At 35.1% G+C, this 13,925-nt stretch overlaps 1 pseudogene; it reads left to right on the top strand.

Moving 5' to 3' along the window:
- The first annotated feature begins 11,925 nt into the window (after positions 1 to 11,925).
- LOC145035316 (glycine dehydrogenase (decarboxylating) A, mitochondrial-like) lies at positions 11,926 to 13,479 on the top strand (annotated as a pseudogene).
- Positions 13,480 to 13,925: the final 446 nt, after the last annotated feature.

The following is a 13,925-nucleotide window of genomic DNA, read 5'->3' as shown; positions in this document are numbered from 1 at the left end:
GGGATGGAGACCATAGATCTGGATGTTATTGAGCTCTAGAAACTCAATATAGCTACCTTTATGCAAATATAGCCTTGTTCCAAACCCTAAGTGCTTAGTGTTGGATGATTTTGGTGTTTTAGCCCCATTCTCATGTGCATGCACGTAAAGTTCGAAACTTTACGTGCAAAACTAGCCGACTAGAAGCGGCTGTATAGTAGTGGCATGCAGGAGACTCGGCGAGTCCATGTCGTGACTCGGCGAGTTCAAGGAAATCTTCTTGCCTCAAGAACAGACTCGAGGAGTTGTTCATACAACTTGGTGAGTCACATTTTGGGCGTGTTCATATGATAAAGGAGAACTCGATGAGTTGTTCATATAACTCGATGAGTCGGATGAAGTTAGATTCGACGTTAACTCGGAAGAAGAACTCGTCGAGTTGTTGCCAAACTCGACAAGTTGAAGCGAGTAGAGGATTATAAAAGGTGTTAGGGACTCGGCGAGTTGGCGGCCTAACTCCACGATTCTGGTCAACTGAAAGTTGACTTTCACCAGGAGGCTGACTTTAACCAGGGCTAAATTAGTCATTTTACCCTAGGAACAGTTATCAGTATCTAATTTAGTATCTATGGAATTTGTAGCCGGGGAGTTCTGGAGCAGCAGTCAGCCAGTTTCAGATTTAGCATCTCAGCAGCCAGTATTAGAGGTGAGTTTTCCTTTCATTAGGAACGAGTCTACAGCCACAATGTCATCCTGTTTAGTTAGAAGTAGTTCTGGACTTTGGTCCGATGCAATAGCTTAGTGTGCTTGATGTCTTTGTGGTTCAAGCATGTCATGTATTATGTGTTCCGGACTTCGATCTGATGCAGTATGCCTTATATGTGTTTATGGTAGTAGGTATGTTATGTCATGCTATGTTTAGTTAGCTTTCAGACTTTGGTTCGATGTAGAGGGCAAGGCCCTGGTTAGTTCCGGACTTCGGTCCGATGCAGAGGGCAAGGCCCTGGTTAGTTCCGGACTTCGGTTCGATGCAGTGGGCAAGGCCTAGTAGTTTCTTTATATGTTGTTGCATGGTATGTGGTAGATTGGTGGAGCTCACTAAGCTTTGTGCTTACAGTTTTTTTTTTTTTTTTTTTTTTTTTTTTTTTTTTTTTTTTTTGTTTCAGGTACTTCCGCAAGTAAAGGAAAGGGCTCGGGATGATGGCATGGCACACACCACAACTTCAATTTATCCTGGGAGTTTTTATTTGGATGTTTTGATATGTTTGGCATCAGTTGATTTGATACATTCACTTTTACATTTAAGACATGTGATTCGTTATTTTATTATATGATGATTAACTTCATGGTTTTAGTAATGTTTAAAACAAAAATTTTTGGGTCGTATTTTTGGGATGTTTAAAACCGGCCCCACTCAATGAGTCATCTCGATCACAACTCATCCAACCGGATTCATCAGATCGGGACAAGCTAATTTCTCACGCCGTGAGATTCCAATTCATCACGTTGTGAGACCTGTTCTGACCAACTTTTAGCATTAAACTCTTAATACTTTAAGATATTCTTTGGGACCTTCCATTGGACCTTACTAGACCCTAAGAACTATAAAAATCATAGCTTTTTAGCCATGCATGTCCAATGTATGAATTATATACTAACTAGGTCGAAAGAAAGGTAATAAGATCAAGATTCATGCTTCGAGTCAAAAACCAACACCAAAACTTAGATCCTAAACCCCATATACAGAAGATGTATCAATGATCCATAAAGTTGCCAACTTTATGGATCCCATGCATGCTACATAACCCAACCCTGCAAAGAAAGCTCCAAAACCTAGATCTAGCATGCAAGAGGCAAAAAGTTAAGAGTTTTATGACTTATAGAGATCCAAAGGCTCAACAAGACCAAGAGGTAGAAGCTAGATTGCCAAAATGAAGCACCACAATAGTCTTCTTCTACTTCAATTAACCAAAAACCACCAAATAAGGTCTTCAAGGTCACCAACAAAGGCCAAAGGTCTCAAGGAGGTCGAATCTACGGTTTACCGGAGGCTAGAGAGTGAGAGAGGATGAGGAAGGGAAACCCTAGCTCTCTCTCATTCCATTAAATACTCAAAAATTATGTTTTTAGGTCATCAGGCCTCATGATCACATCGTGAGGTTCAAGAATGCATGTCAAATAGTCAATGGGCACTCACGTTGTGACCGCTATGGCTCATGTCGTAACCCTACTTCCCAAATGTAAGAATGCAATAAATTAAGTATCTCAAGGATTCAGATGCTACAATTCTCCCCTACTTGAATCCGACTTCACCCACGAAGTCCGCTGTTGCAAATAACTCTGGATAATGTTCCCACATCTCATCCTTAGGCTCCCATGTCCATTTTGAACCCTTTCCTTGTTGCCACTGCACCTTCACCAAATCCACAACCTTTTTCCTTAAGACCTCCGTCTTTCGATCAAGGATCATCACCGATCTCTCAATATAATTCAGGCGATCATCCAACTGCATATCCTTTGTAACAACTAGTAAAAATGGGTCGGAGTTATCGAAGTAACATCATGACTTCCACTATAATTAGACCTATTGTATGTCACAATTGTATTATAATAAACAAATGAGGTTGTGTTACGCTTAATTGCTCATGAATTAATAAATTCTGAGCTCAGACTTATGTCTAGCGGTTGATTTCATTTTAACAACATGTATATCCTAAAGATTGACAGGTTTCGTGAAACATACTAAATTGTAACCAATTCAACGTGAAACTATAGTTATTGTTTACACTTGAATTCGGGTATAGGAACTTAATTTATGTGTATATTTTGAATCAACATGTTAGACATGTATGAGATGATTATAGGAATCAAGTTGATTTATTGTAAATTAAGACGACTGAAATAACGTAATTTTTATAAAAGCATATATATATATATATATATATATATATATATATATATATATATATATATATATATATATATATATATATATATATATATATATATATATATATATATAGGGTTAGGTTCATCTGAGACCACCAATATTTTGTGAGACCGTGAGACGCATTTTTTTTAAATTTTTTAGTTAATTCAAGTTCCGAAAATAATATTTAAAAAAAGAATTTTTGGATTTTCCATTTATTTTGCATTTTAAAATTATATTTTAGAATATGTACAATGTAATATTCTATTAGAATATTTCACGTATTTTTCAAAAAAAAAAAGGGGATTTTTTTATTTTTTTATTTTTTTTAGTTAATTCAAGTTCCGAAAATAATATTTAAATTTTTTTTTTAGATTTTTCCATTTATTTTGCATTTTAAAATTATTTTTTAGAATATGTACAGTGTAATATTCTATTAGAATATTTCACGTATTTTTTTTAAAAAAAATGGGATTTTTTTATTTTTTTAATTATTTTTATTTATTTTTAGTTAATTCAAGTTCCGAAAATAATATTTAAAAAAATAATTTTTAGATTTTTCCATTTATTTTGCATTTTAAAATTATTTTTTAGAATATGTCAGTGTAATATTCTATTAGAATATTTCACGTATTTTTCAAAAAAAAAAAAACGGGATTTTTTTATTTTATTTTTATTATTTTTATTGTTTTTTATTTTTTTTTAGTTAATTCAAGTTCCGCAAATAATATTTAAATTTTTTTTTGGATTTTTCCATTTATTTTGCATTTTAAAATTATTTTTAGATTTGGTCTCACGGTCTCACAAAATTAGAATGGTCTCAAATGAACCTGAACCTATATATATATATATATATATATATATATATATATATATATATATATATATATATATATATATATATATATATATATATATATATATATATATATATATATATATATATATATATATATGAAAACCTAAATACATGTACACATAAGATTATGTATTATGTATAATTTCTAAATACCAAATACTAGCATGACAATTGTGGCATCTCTAGTTCCAAATATCAATTTCTCTATATATCATACACATACATATAGACTAAACTCATAATTCATTGATGTATATGTATTGTGTGTATATGTTATTGCTTCAAGTACTTCAAAACCATCACCCACATGCATAAATCCTAATAGATACTGTAGTACACCTAAAATATCAAAGTAATGATCTATTAGGTACATGAGAATGTCTAGCTTCTAATCCTTCCCTCTCATTCTCGATCATCACTCCTCACACACACACACTATCCCTCACAAAGTGCACATGGGCCATATCTTGAAGAATTTGGCAATGTACTGTAAAATCTCCCCTAGATCACATAATTACCACAAAAGTCTTCCAAGATTAATAGAAAATATGTAAAAAAAGACCACTCAATAGTTGCCTTCAATTTTTCACTCCTTATTCACCACTTAAAGTCCTTAACTTTCCCTCTCTCTCTTTTGTAATTATGGGAACATACGTGGTTGCTGCCACCTCCACAACCCTTTCTCTTCCTCCTCCTGCCAAGCAACACAACTACAAACATCCCCTACGATTTCTGATGTCCCCCTCGGTCTCCACAGCCCTTTGTAAGGCTTGAACATCAGAAAAACAAAACAGAAGAAAAGAGACAACTTCCACCGAATCTAAACCCCCTCTCACCACCGATATGCCTTTTTTCCCTTCGTAATTCTGATGATCGGATTGCAAGGGAATTGTCTAGATACTGCTGAAGCGACCCTTGTGATTGTTTCTATCCTTCTCAATCTCTACAACCCCAATTGAAGGCCAAATACCCGGAGATCAGTTTCAGTCCCACCCTCCACCTTATCGGTCGAGTTCAAAGCTAAACACCTCCTCTTAAGTCGCTAATCCACCTTGAACCTTTTTCATTTTGTGTTTTTTTCGGACAAGAGAAGAGTAGCCAAGGGAAGCCACCGGAGCAGCCTCCCTCGCCCCCACAGAGGAAAACGACCACCACAGATGCCGCCGGGAAGTCAAGGGTCACCGATCTCGATGGACCCCCTTCTCCCTCCTCGCGATTTTTGATCCACCACTAGACGACCTCTCTTGCTGCTTCGTCTGTTCTTTTCTTGATCAGATGAAAGAGAGACACCTCCCCTTTTTCATTTGATGGATTAGGCAAAATCAAACTTTATTTGTGTTTAACCACTTGATCTGATCAGCCCCTCTTGTGTTAATGTTACCAAATATCTCATTTTATGATTTGTTTGACAAGAAAAACCCCACGATCAAAATCAACCCTCCATTGGTGGTTATTGTTCAAGTTAGCCCTTCAAATCTGAATACAAGATTTAAAACAATCATTTTGATTTAAAGCATTTCAAAAATAATCCCATTAGTTTGATTTGTTAGAAAATAGTCCCAAAAGCGTTTCAAAGCTCAAGAACTCTTGAACTTCGGTTTTTCATGAAAAGCTTCACCAAAACAAACAGTGATCGAGATCACGTGTCTATTAATTTTTTTGATGAGTTTCAAGCTTTATATACAAAATAGTATCATACTTTATTAGTGGTTGAAAGTTTATGAAATTAGAATCTAAAAATGTGATAAATCACCAATAAATCTATTAAGTTAAAGTTGATCGTTAAAAGATGATATATTTATACTTTACGTGAAATATGAATATAAGTATTACGATAAATCACAAGATTATAAGTAAATTGCTATAATAACACAATTTATATTAAGAGTCACAAAAATGAAAATGAACAAAAGTATTACTCGCATATAAAATTAAATTACATTGTCATATTCGGTAGAAAAGTCAAATTTATAAAACTGTATAATTAATAGTTAAAATTATTGAATTTTAACTTTTAATATATATATATATATATATATATATATATATATATATATATATATATATATATATATATATATATATAAAAGTTATGTATAAATGAATGTAAAATTTATTAATATATTTTATATTAAATATAAAAATACAACTCATTTTTACTAAGTTATGGGTTTCTATTGCAATAAATAACATGATCGACTTAATGTCGTCGGATTCGTTATTTGCGGAATATTATATTGTATTGATCATGTGAATTATAAATATCATGAGAATTGTTTGTTTCATGTTGCTTGAAACTTGGAAAATATTATAAAAGCGGTCCTTATACTATCTAAATTTTGTCATAACAAACAATAGAAATTTAGAAATCCATTAAGTCTTACGTATCTCAGATACTAAAATACTTCAATCAAATATTACTTCTAAATAACAAAATCATAAATATTTAACAATCTTATAATGTGAAGCTTAGGACTAGGATGCCTAAACACATCGTTAGGATCCAACACTCTAGGGTCTCCCTGTAGGTGTCACGTTATTTCTAATCCATATGAGTTAGGTTTGTTTCCTAAGCCATTTGGGCTATGTTAAAAGATGATATATTTTAATCGTTAGTCCACAAAGAACGATTAACGACAAGTATAAGTATCATATTATTGATCTTATACGGTTCGATCACCCCTTGGAGTTGCTAGCTACAACTAACATCTGACAAGAAAAACTTGGGCGGTGACGTTGAGTTTCCATGAACATTACCACATGCTATAACAAGGTGAATGACTTTAGCATGCCCTATTATGGAGCCGATGCAAAATATTTAGTGTCATTATTCGGTTTTAAGCTCATTATAGATCCCGAATTTGTTTTATTACTGTATAGAAAGGACATTTCATTTATACGGTGTTCTTATTCACTTACTCTAGTTGAAAGAGACTACGTAGTGAGATGATTTGGGATCCAAAATGATAAGTGTCAATACCAGAAATTAAGTCATATAACACTTAATTAATTGCATTACACGACTCAATAAGGTTTAATAACTTACATTTAATAAGTTATTTTTATAAACCATTTGTTTTTATATGAGAATATAATATTTATGTGGGAGGAGTCTTCCCCACTGGTTAAGTATGAGTTTCAAAATAAGTAGACAACACTTAATTAATGTCACAACACGATTTTACAAGATTTATAAATTCAAAATTTATAAGTTCTACATATAAACTATACAATTTCTTGTATGAAACTTTAAGATTAAATTTGGTTATTTTACGTTCTCACAAAGGGTAGCATAACTCATTTTTATATAATTTGAGATTCAAAATCTATATATAAAAATGCATTTTTTTATATAAGTGTGACTTACTTATATATATTTTGCCAAATTTCGTACTTTTGGATTTGAACGTATGATGTTTCTAAATGATACCAAATACACTTTTATAACTCACTTATTTTATACTTTTGATAGAAAAGTAAATATTTATAAATGATGGTCAACCAGCTAAATTTAATAAAACACTTTTGGTTATAAAAATATTTTCACAGTTGAGAGACCTGAAACATGCTATGGATCTGACTAAGCTCATCGGGTAGATCCAAGAGATAAGCAACCCTTCGGTCCAAAACCTTGAAAGGACCGATATGCATGGGGCACAACCTGCCTCTCTTCCCGAATCGGATGATACCTTTCCAAGGTGACACCTTCAGGAGAACCATATCCCCGACATGGAACTCCAAGTCTGACCAACATCTGTTTGTGTAGATCTTTTTCTGACTATGCGTTTTCTGAAGTCTACCACAAACCTGCTGAATCATCTCGATCGTCTTTAGTACCACTTCAATATTCCTCATACATATGGGTTCGTACACTTCCTCCCGTAGAGCATCTCAAAAAGAGGTCGATCGATGTTGTCATGATAACTTCTGTTATACAAAAATTCCGCTAACAAAAGGTGTGCATCCCAAGTGCTGCCAAAATTCAAAACGCACACACGCAGCATATCCTCCAATGTCTGGATAGTCCGCTCACTCTGAACATTATTTTGCAGGTGAAAAGTCATGATGAAGTGTAGAGGAGTACCCAAATCCTTGTGGAATTTCTTCCATAACCTGTAAGTGAACCGAACATCCTAATCAGAGACCACTGAAACCGACACCCCATGACATGCCACAACCTCCCAAATATAGATATCTGCCAACTTCTCTGCAGAGATGCTCCCCTAAATCAGGATAAAATGTGCACTCTTGTTAGTCGATCCACGATGATCCATATTAAATCCACTATGCACGCCGTCTGAGGCAATTTGGTGATAAAATCCATTGTAATGTCTTCCTATATACAACGGCTCCATTTTGTTGTTGGGTTACTGATGCTCAGGCTTGACTTTCCTGCAAGTCAAGCACCTTTCCACATATCATGCCACATCTTGCTTCATACATGGCCACCAATAACTAGGCCGAGAGCATCGGCCACTATGTTGGGCTTCCATGTGTGATAAAGAATCTAACAATCATAATCCTTTACCACATCCAACCACCTACATTGTCTCATGTTCAGATTCGAATAATCCATCAAATACATCAGGCTCTTGTGATCTGTGTAGATAATACAGTGAACCCCATAGAGGTAATGTCACCAAATCTTGAGGGAAAACACCACAACCCCCAACTCCAAATCATGCGTAGGATAATTCGCCTCATGAGGCTTCAACTACCTTGAGGCGTAAGAAATCACATGCCCCATTGCATAAAAAATGTACCCAAGCCCGTGACCGAAGCATCACAATATACCACAATGTCCTTAACACCCTCGACAAGGGTCAGAATCGCGCACCTCACATAATCTATGTCTCACAGTCTTCAAGGATTCATGTTACTCAGGCCCCAAAGAAACGTGACAGTTTTCTTTGTCAACTGAGTCAAATGAACCGCTATCTTGGAGAAATTCTAAGTGAATCTCCGATAGTAACCTGCCAGTTAAGGAAATTCTGAATATTAGATGTAGACCTCGGAGCCTCCCACCTTATCACCGCCTCAACCATGGCCGGATCAATCGGAATGTCGCTCTAGTTAACAAGGTGCTCCAGAAACTGCACCTCACGCAACTAGAACTCACACTTGGAGAACTTCGCATACTGTCTCTCCCTCCTCGGAGCCTCTAATACCTCCCTCAGATGCTCCTCATGGTGCTCCTGAGTTTTGGAATAGACCATAGTGTCAACAATAAATACAATCACAGACCGATCCAACATGGGCCTGCATACACGATTCATAAGATCCATGAATGCGGATGGAGCATTAGTGAACCTAAAAGGCATCACCATGAACTTGTAATGACCACAATGAGTCTGGAAGACTGTCTTATGTATGTCCTCCTCTATGAACCTCATCTGGTGATAGACCGAACACAAATCAATCTTAGAGAACCAAGATGCGCCCTAAAGTTGATGAAATAAATCATCGATCATTGGAAGCGGGTAACGGTTCTTCACCATTAGCTTATTCAACTCCTGGTAGTCAATACACATCCGATGCGTCCCATCCTTTTTCTTCACTAATAAGATTGGCACTCCCCATGGTGAACTACTCTGCGATAAATTTGGGTGCTACCGAACAATCAGTACATCATCTTTGGTCATATCACCTGTCTCCCGAGTATCCATCATATATGCTACAAACGCGGAACATCCCTGCTAAAGATAACGCTTGGCTCTGTGAAAGACCCCAACTTTCGTATTTTTGAAAGACCCAAACTTTCATACTTCACAATATTATTACTCCAAAACATGCTACTTGAATATTCATAAAAGCAATATTTTACATTGATAAAGAGATTACAAATTACTAGATACAAACCGACTATTACAAAGTGTTATATATATTACATAACTACCCAGGATATGGTAATTTATACAAACATAAAATGAAGTACAAAAGTACTATTACAAACTATTCTAAATCTTTCAACAGTATATGATCATACTAGTTACTTATCACATGCAACTATTAAACATTGATAGGGTAAGCGGTGACGCCACTACAAGAAAAAACCCTTTAATGACGCGCGAACAATGACACTCACTAATTTACGATACGCATTTTGATGTGTTCTTAAAAATAATGTCAGCCTTCCAAAATTTGAAGGATAGAAGACACGCATTTGTGCGTGCCCTAAAATTATTGTCCCACAAAAAAAATTTACAAACACGGAGGGCACCTAAATTGAATGGGCGTCGTCTACAAATGTCGCTTTATATTTTTTTCATTTAAACGCACGTTTTTAAAGAGGGATCCTCTAAAATTAGAAAATTCTAAAGTTTTGAAGTAATCTCCCTTATCTCTCATAAAATCGTACAGAGAGCCATTTTCTCCCTCCTCCTTCAATCTAACCCTAGACACAACCACCGTTAATTCGCAACGATGTCTTCCTTCTTCCTTGCTCCAAATTTGTGACCTTCTTTAAAGCTATCTTATCCTCCCCCACCTGGTACTACCATACTCGAAATCAATGAAACCCTACCGGCCCTTGATCATCAACAATCAACGCCTCCATCAACCAGCTAGGGCTTTTATGGGAGAACTCCACAAAATTAATCAAGTTTCATCCTCGCAGTGTCGGCGACTCCTTACGCTCACACACGCCTATGCCGACGATTGCGACTTCTTACACTCACGATGTTGGCGATTGGGGTTCTAAGTCCTGGATCCACCTTTTGTCTCCTATCTGTAAGTCGTTTTCTCCTCCGTTACTTGTTTCGAATAGATCGGTCTTCTTGTTGATTTGATTTAGATCAATCCGATTTATAATACTTGAGTTAATCTGATTTGATTTGCAAATGAATGTAACTAGATATGCAATTTGTGCTTTCTACCTGAATAATTTGAAGTTTGCTTGCCTGCATTTTTCTCGGTGGTTGTTTCTAATTGTTTCAGCGATTATACGCTTGTCAATTTGAGATCATCTTAGCTTTTGTTCATCTATACAATCAAGTTTTTGAGTGAGAAACATAAGCGAATTCTATACAGATCATAACAATAAGCAAGTAATTCACTCTTGAATCGCTGATATTTCAGATCACAAAGAACCAAATCTAGGTCACCTCAGTAGAAAATCTCTTCAAGTGAAATAAAAACTTTATGCATTTATCATTTATGACTGTCGGCTAATTATTCTTACCAGTAACATTACTTACTTCTAGATCCATTTGTTTATATTGTAGCTATATGTGATATTTTCAGCCCACTGTGCTTAAAGTCCTCAATTTCGTATCTGATTGGCTTGGGCAATGGCTGAAGGCATCATTCCTGAGGTGCATTCTCTCTCTCTCTCTCTCTCCCCCTCTCTAGAAAACCATAATCACCCTTCTGGTTTTCTGAACCAAGTTCATCCGCTCTTGCCTCCAGTCCTATCTTTAGTATTACGTATCTGAACACATGATTACATCTAATGGCCAGAGTTGGTGAAATAACGGCGGCAGCTGAAGTGGGTTCTCATGGCGGAGGTTCAGGATGTTTAAAGTTTTTGCCTTAGGAAAACCCATGAGTTTGTCGTTTCTTTTGATATAACAAATCTTTATATAAATCAAGAATCTTGATTCTTGATTCTAGGTGACATTCAGTGCCACATCACTTTCACCAGAGGTTCAGGATGTTATCCCTTCCGGACTTGTCAGAGAGACTCCATATTTGACTCATTTGATTTTCAACACGCATGATACTTTTTTTTCAAAACCTAGTCACTTTTTTAACATGTAAAAGGCTTTTCCTGCTTCTTTATTTATTTATTTATTTTAGTTATCATACGGAGCATGAGCTACTAAGATACATTAGTAAGCTGCAGTCAAAGGATCTGTCATTATGCCACAATATGATTCCTTTGGGATCTTGCACCATGAAGCTTAATGCAACTACAGAGATGATGTCTGTAACATGGCAGCCTTTGCAGATATGCATCCTTTTGCTCCTACCCAACAGGCATAGGGGTATCAGGTAATCAAATCTTTCTAATTTTGACTTACAATTCCAAATTATATTTCTGTTGACTTTTTTTTTAACCTGAGAGCAACATAAAAAAATATCTTGCAGGAAGTGTTCAAGAATTTGGGGGACATTCTGTGTACCATAACCGGATTTGACTCTTTCTCTTTGCAAGCAAATGTTGGAGCTGCTGGAGAATATGAATGCACAGGTACATAAACATTACACTTCTTGTGTCGTTTTAATGGAGCTAACAAAATTGAAACATCATATAAAAATTATTTGGTTTTTATTTTTTACAGGTTGGATTAACAAGTCCATGGTGGATTGGGGTTGATGTTTGTCATCTAAACCTTCACAAGACATTTTGCATTCCACATGGTGGTGGTAGGCCCGAAATGGGCCCCATTGGTGTGAAGAAACACTTGGCACCCTACTTGCCTTCACACCCTGTGGTAAGACAAAACAATATTTTTTTTTAGTTTGATGTTTATGTGTAATTAGAGTAATATGTTGTTAAGTTTATATAATTTAATTTGTAAATCTTGATTTAAAGGTTGCCACTAGAGGCATACCAGCCCCTGAGCAAAGTAAGCCACTTGGCACGGTTTCAGCAGCACCTTGGGGTTCAACACTTATCTTGCCTATATCATATACATAAATTGCCATGATGGGATCTCAAGGACTTACATATGCATACAGTATAGCTATCTTGAATGCAAACTATATGGCAAAACGTCTTGAGGTCTCAATTTCTTTCTTTCCCTATTCATTAAGAACAAATATATAATATTTTTTTTTTAATTATTGTTATTATCAAGTTCTCAATTTTTTTCCTTTGGGATTAATTACATTGCAGAGTCACTATCCCATTCTTTTCCGTGGTGTGAGTGGAACAGTTTCCAATGAGTTCATCGTTGATTTGAGACCCTTGAAAGTAAGATATAATATTATTTAGTCATCTTTTTTGTTAAGTCAAAAAGAAATAGCAACTAACTTGAATCATATTCATATTCAGACAAGTGCTGGAATAGAGTCAGAAGATGTTGCAAAACGTCTGATTCATTACCGGTTTTATGGTCTAACTATGTCATTTTCAATTCTAGGAACACTAATGACTGAACCCACTGAAAGTTAAAGCAAGGTATTTTTTGAAAAAAAAAAGAGTAAAGTTTCTTTAAAAGTTATAATGTTATTTTCCTTTCCTTTCATTTTATATAACATAACATGTGGAATTTTTGAGTTGTAGGCTGAGTTGGACAGGTTTTGTGATGCTTTGATCTCCATTAGACAAGAAATAGCAGAAATTGAGAAAGGAACAGTGAACATCAACAACAATGTCATCAAGGTAATTATAACAATAACTAAGTTCTGACTGTTTTGTATTATTTGTTCAAGAGTTATATTAGGGATAATGATGGAAATTAAAAAAATTGTAGGGAGCACCTCATCCACCCCAACTACTCATGGCTGATAGGTGGACAAAACCATACTCCAGAGAATATGCAGCTTACCCTACAACATGGCTTCGTGCAGCTAAGTTCTGGCCTACTACATGTTCGTCTCTCTCTCATGGATAAAATTTAATCTGAATAATTAAAAAGTTTTTTTTTTAATCCTGAATTGTTGATTGATGTGGTTAAAGATTGATTAACTATGGTTGGGTTAATTATGTGTGACAGGTCGTGTGGACAATGTGTATGGTGATCGGAACCCTTTAGCCACCACATGAGTATGAAGAGAAAGCTGAAGCTACTGCTTAAGAAATACAATTTTTAGCTATTGAATGATTGAATCAAACACTCTTTTAAAACTTTCAGATCCTAACAACATTAATAAGTTTAATATTGACACTTGACAGAACAGTCTTACTTTACCATTACATGTAATCTTATTTCAAATAAAAATATGGATGGAAATTTAAAAAAAAGAACTAGTTTCTTTTATTTGATTTGGATAATAACTTAACTAACTTTTGTGTGTCATCATACCCTAAAGCAACTACACCGATGGGATGCTGGAAACCCGGACTCTCACCGACGCTTGGTATCCCAACACGCAAATTAATTAATATGATAGTTGTATTTTTTATAATTTTTTTTTATTTCTCAATAAAAAATCATATATTATTCTTTTTACAGATAAGATTCTTCCATAAAATGGCATCAAGGCTAGCTC

This window comes from Lactuca saligna, chromosome 3 (assembly GCF_052625555.1).
Source record: "Lactuca saligna cultivar CGN05327 chromosome 3, ASM5262555v1, whole genome shotgun sequence".
In the NCBI taxonomy this organism is placed as follows: domain Eukaryota; kingdom Viridiplantae; phylum Streptophyta; class Magnoliopsida; order Asterales; family Asteraceae; genus Lactuca; species Lactuca saligna.
Note: the sequence above shows the minus strand (reverse complement) of the source record. Positions and strands in the feature narration are given on the sequence as shown.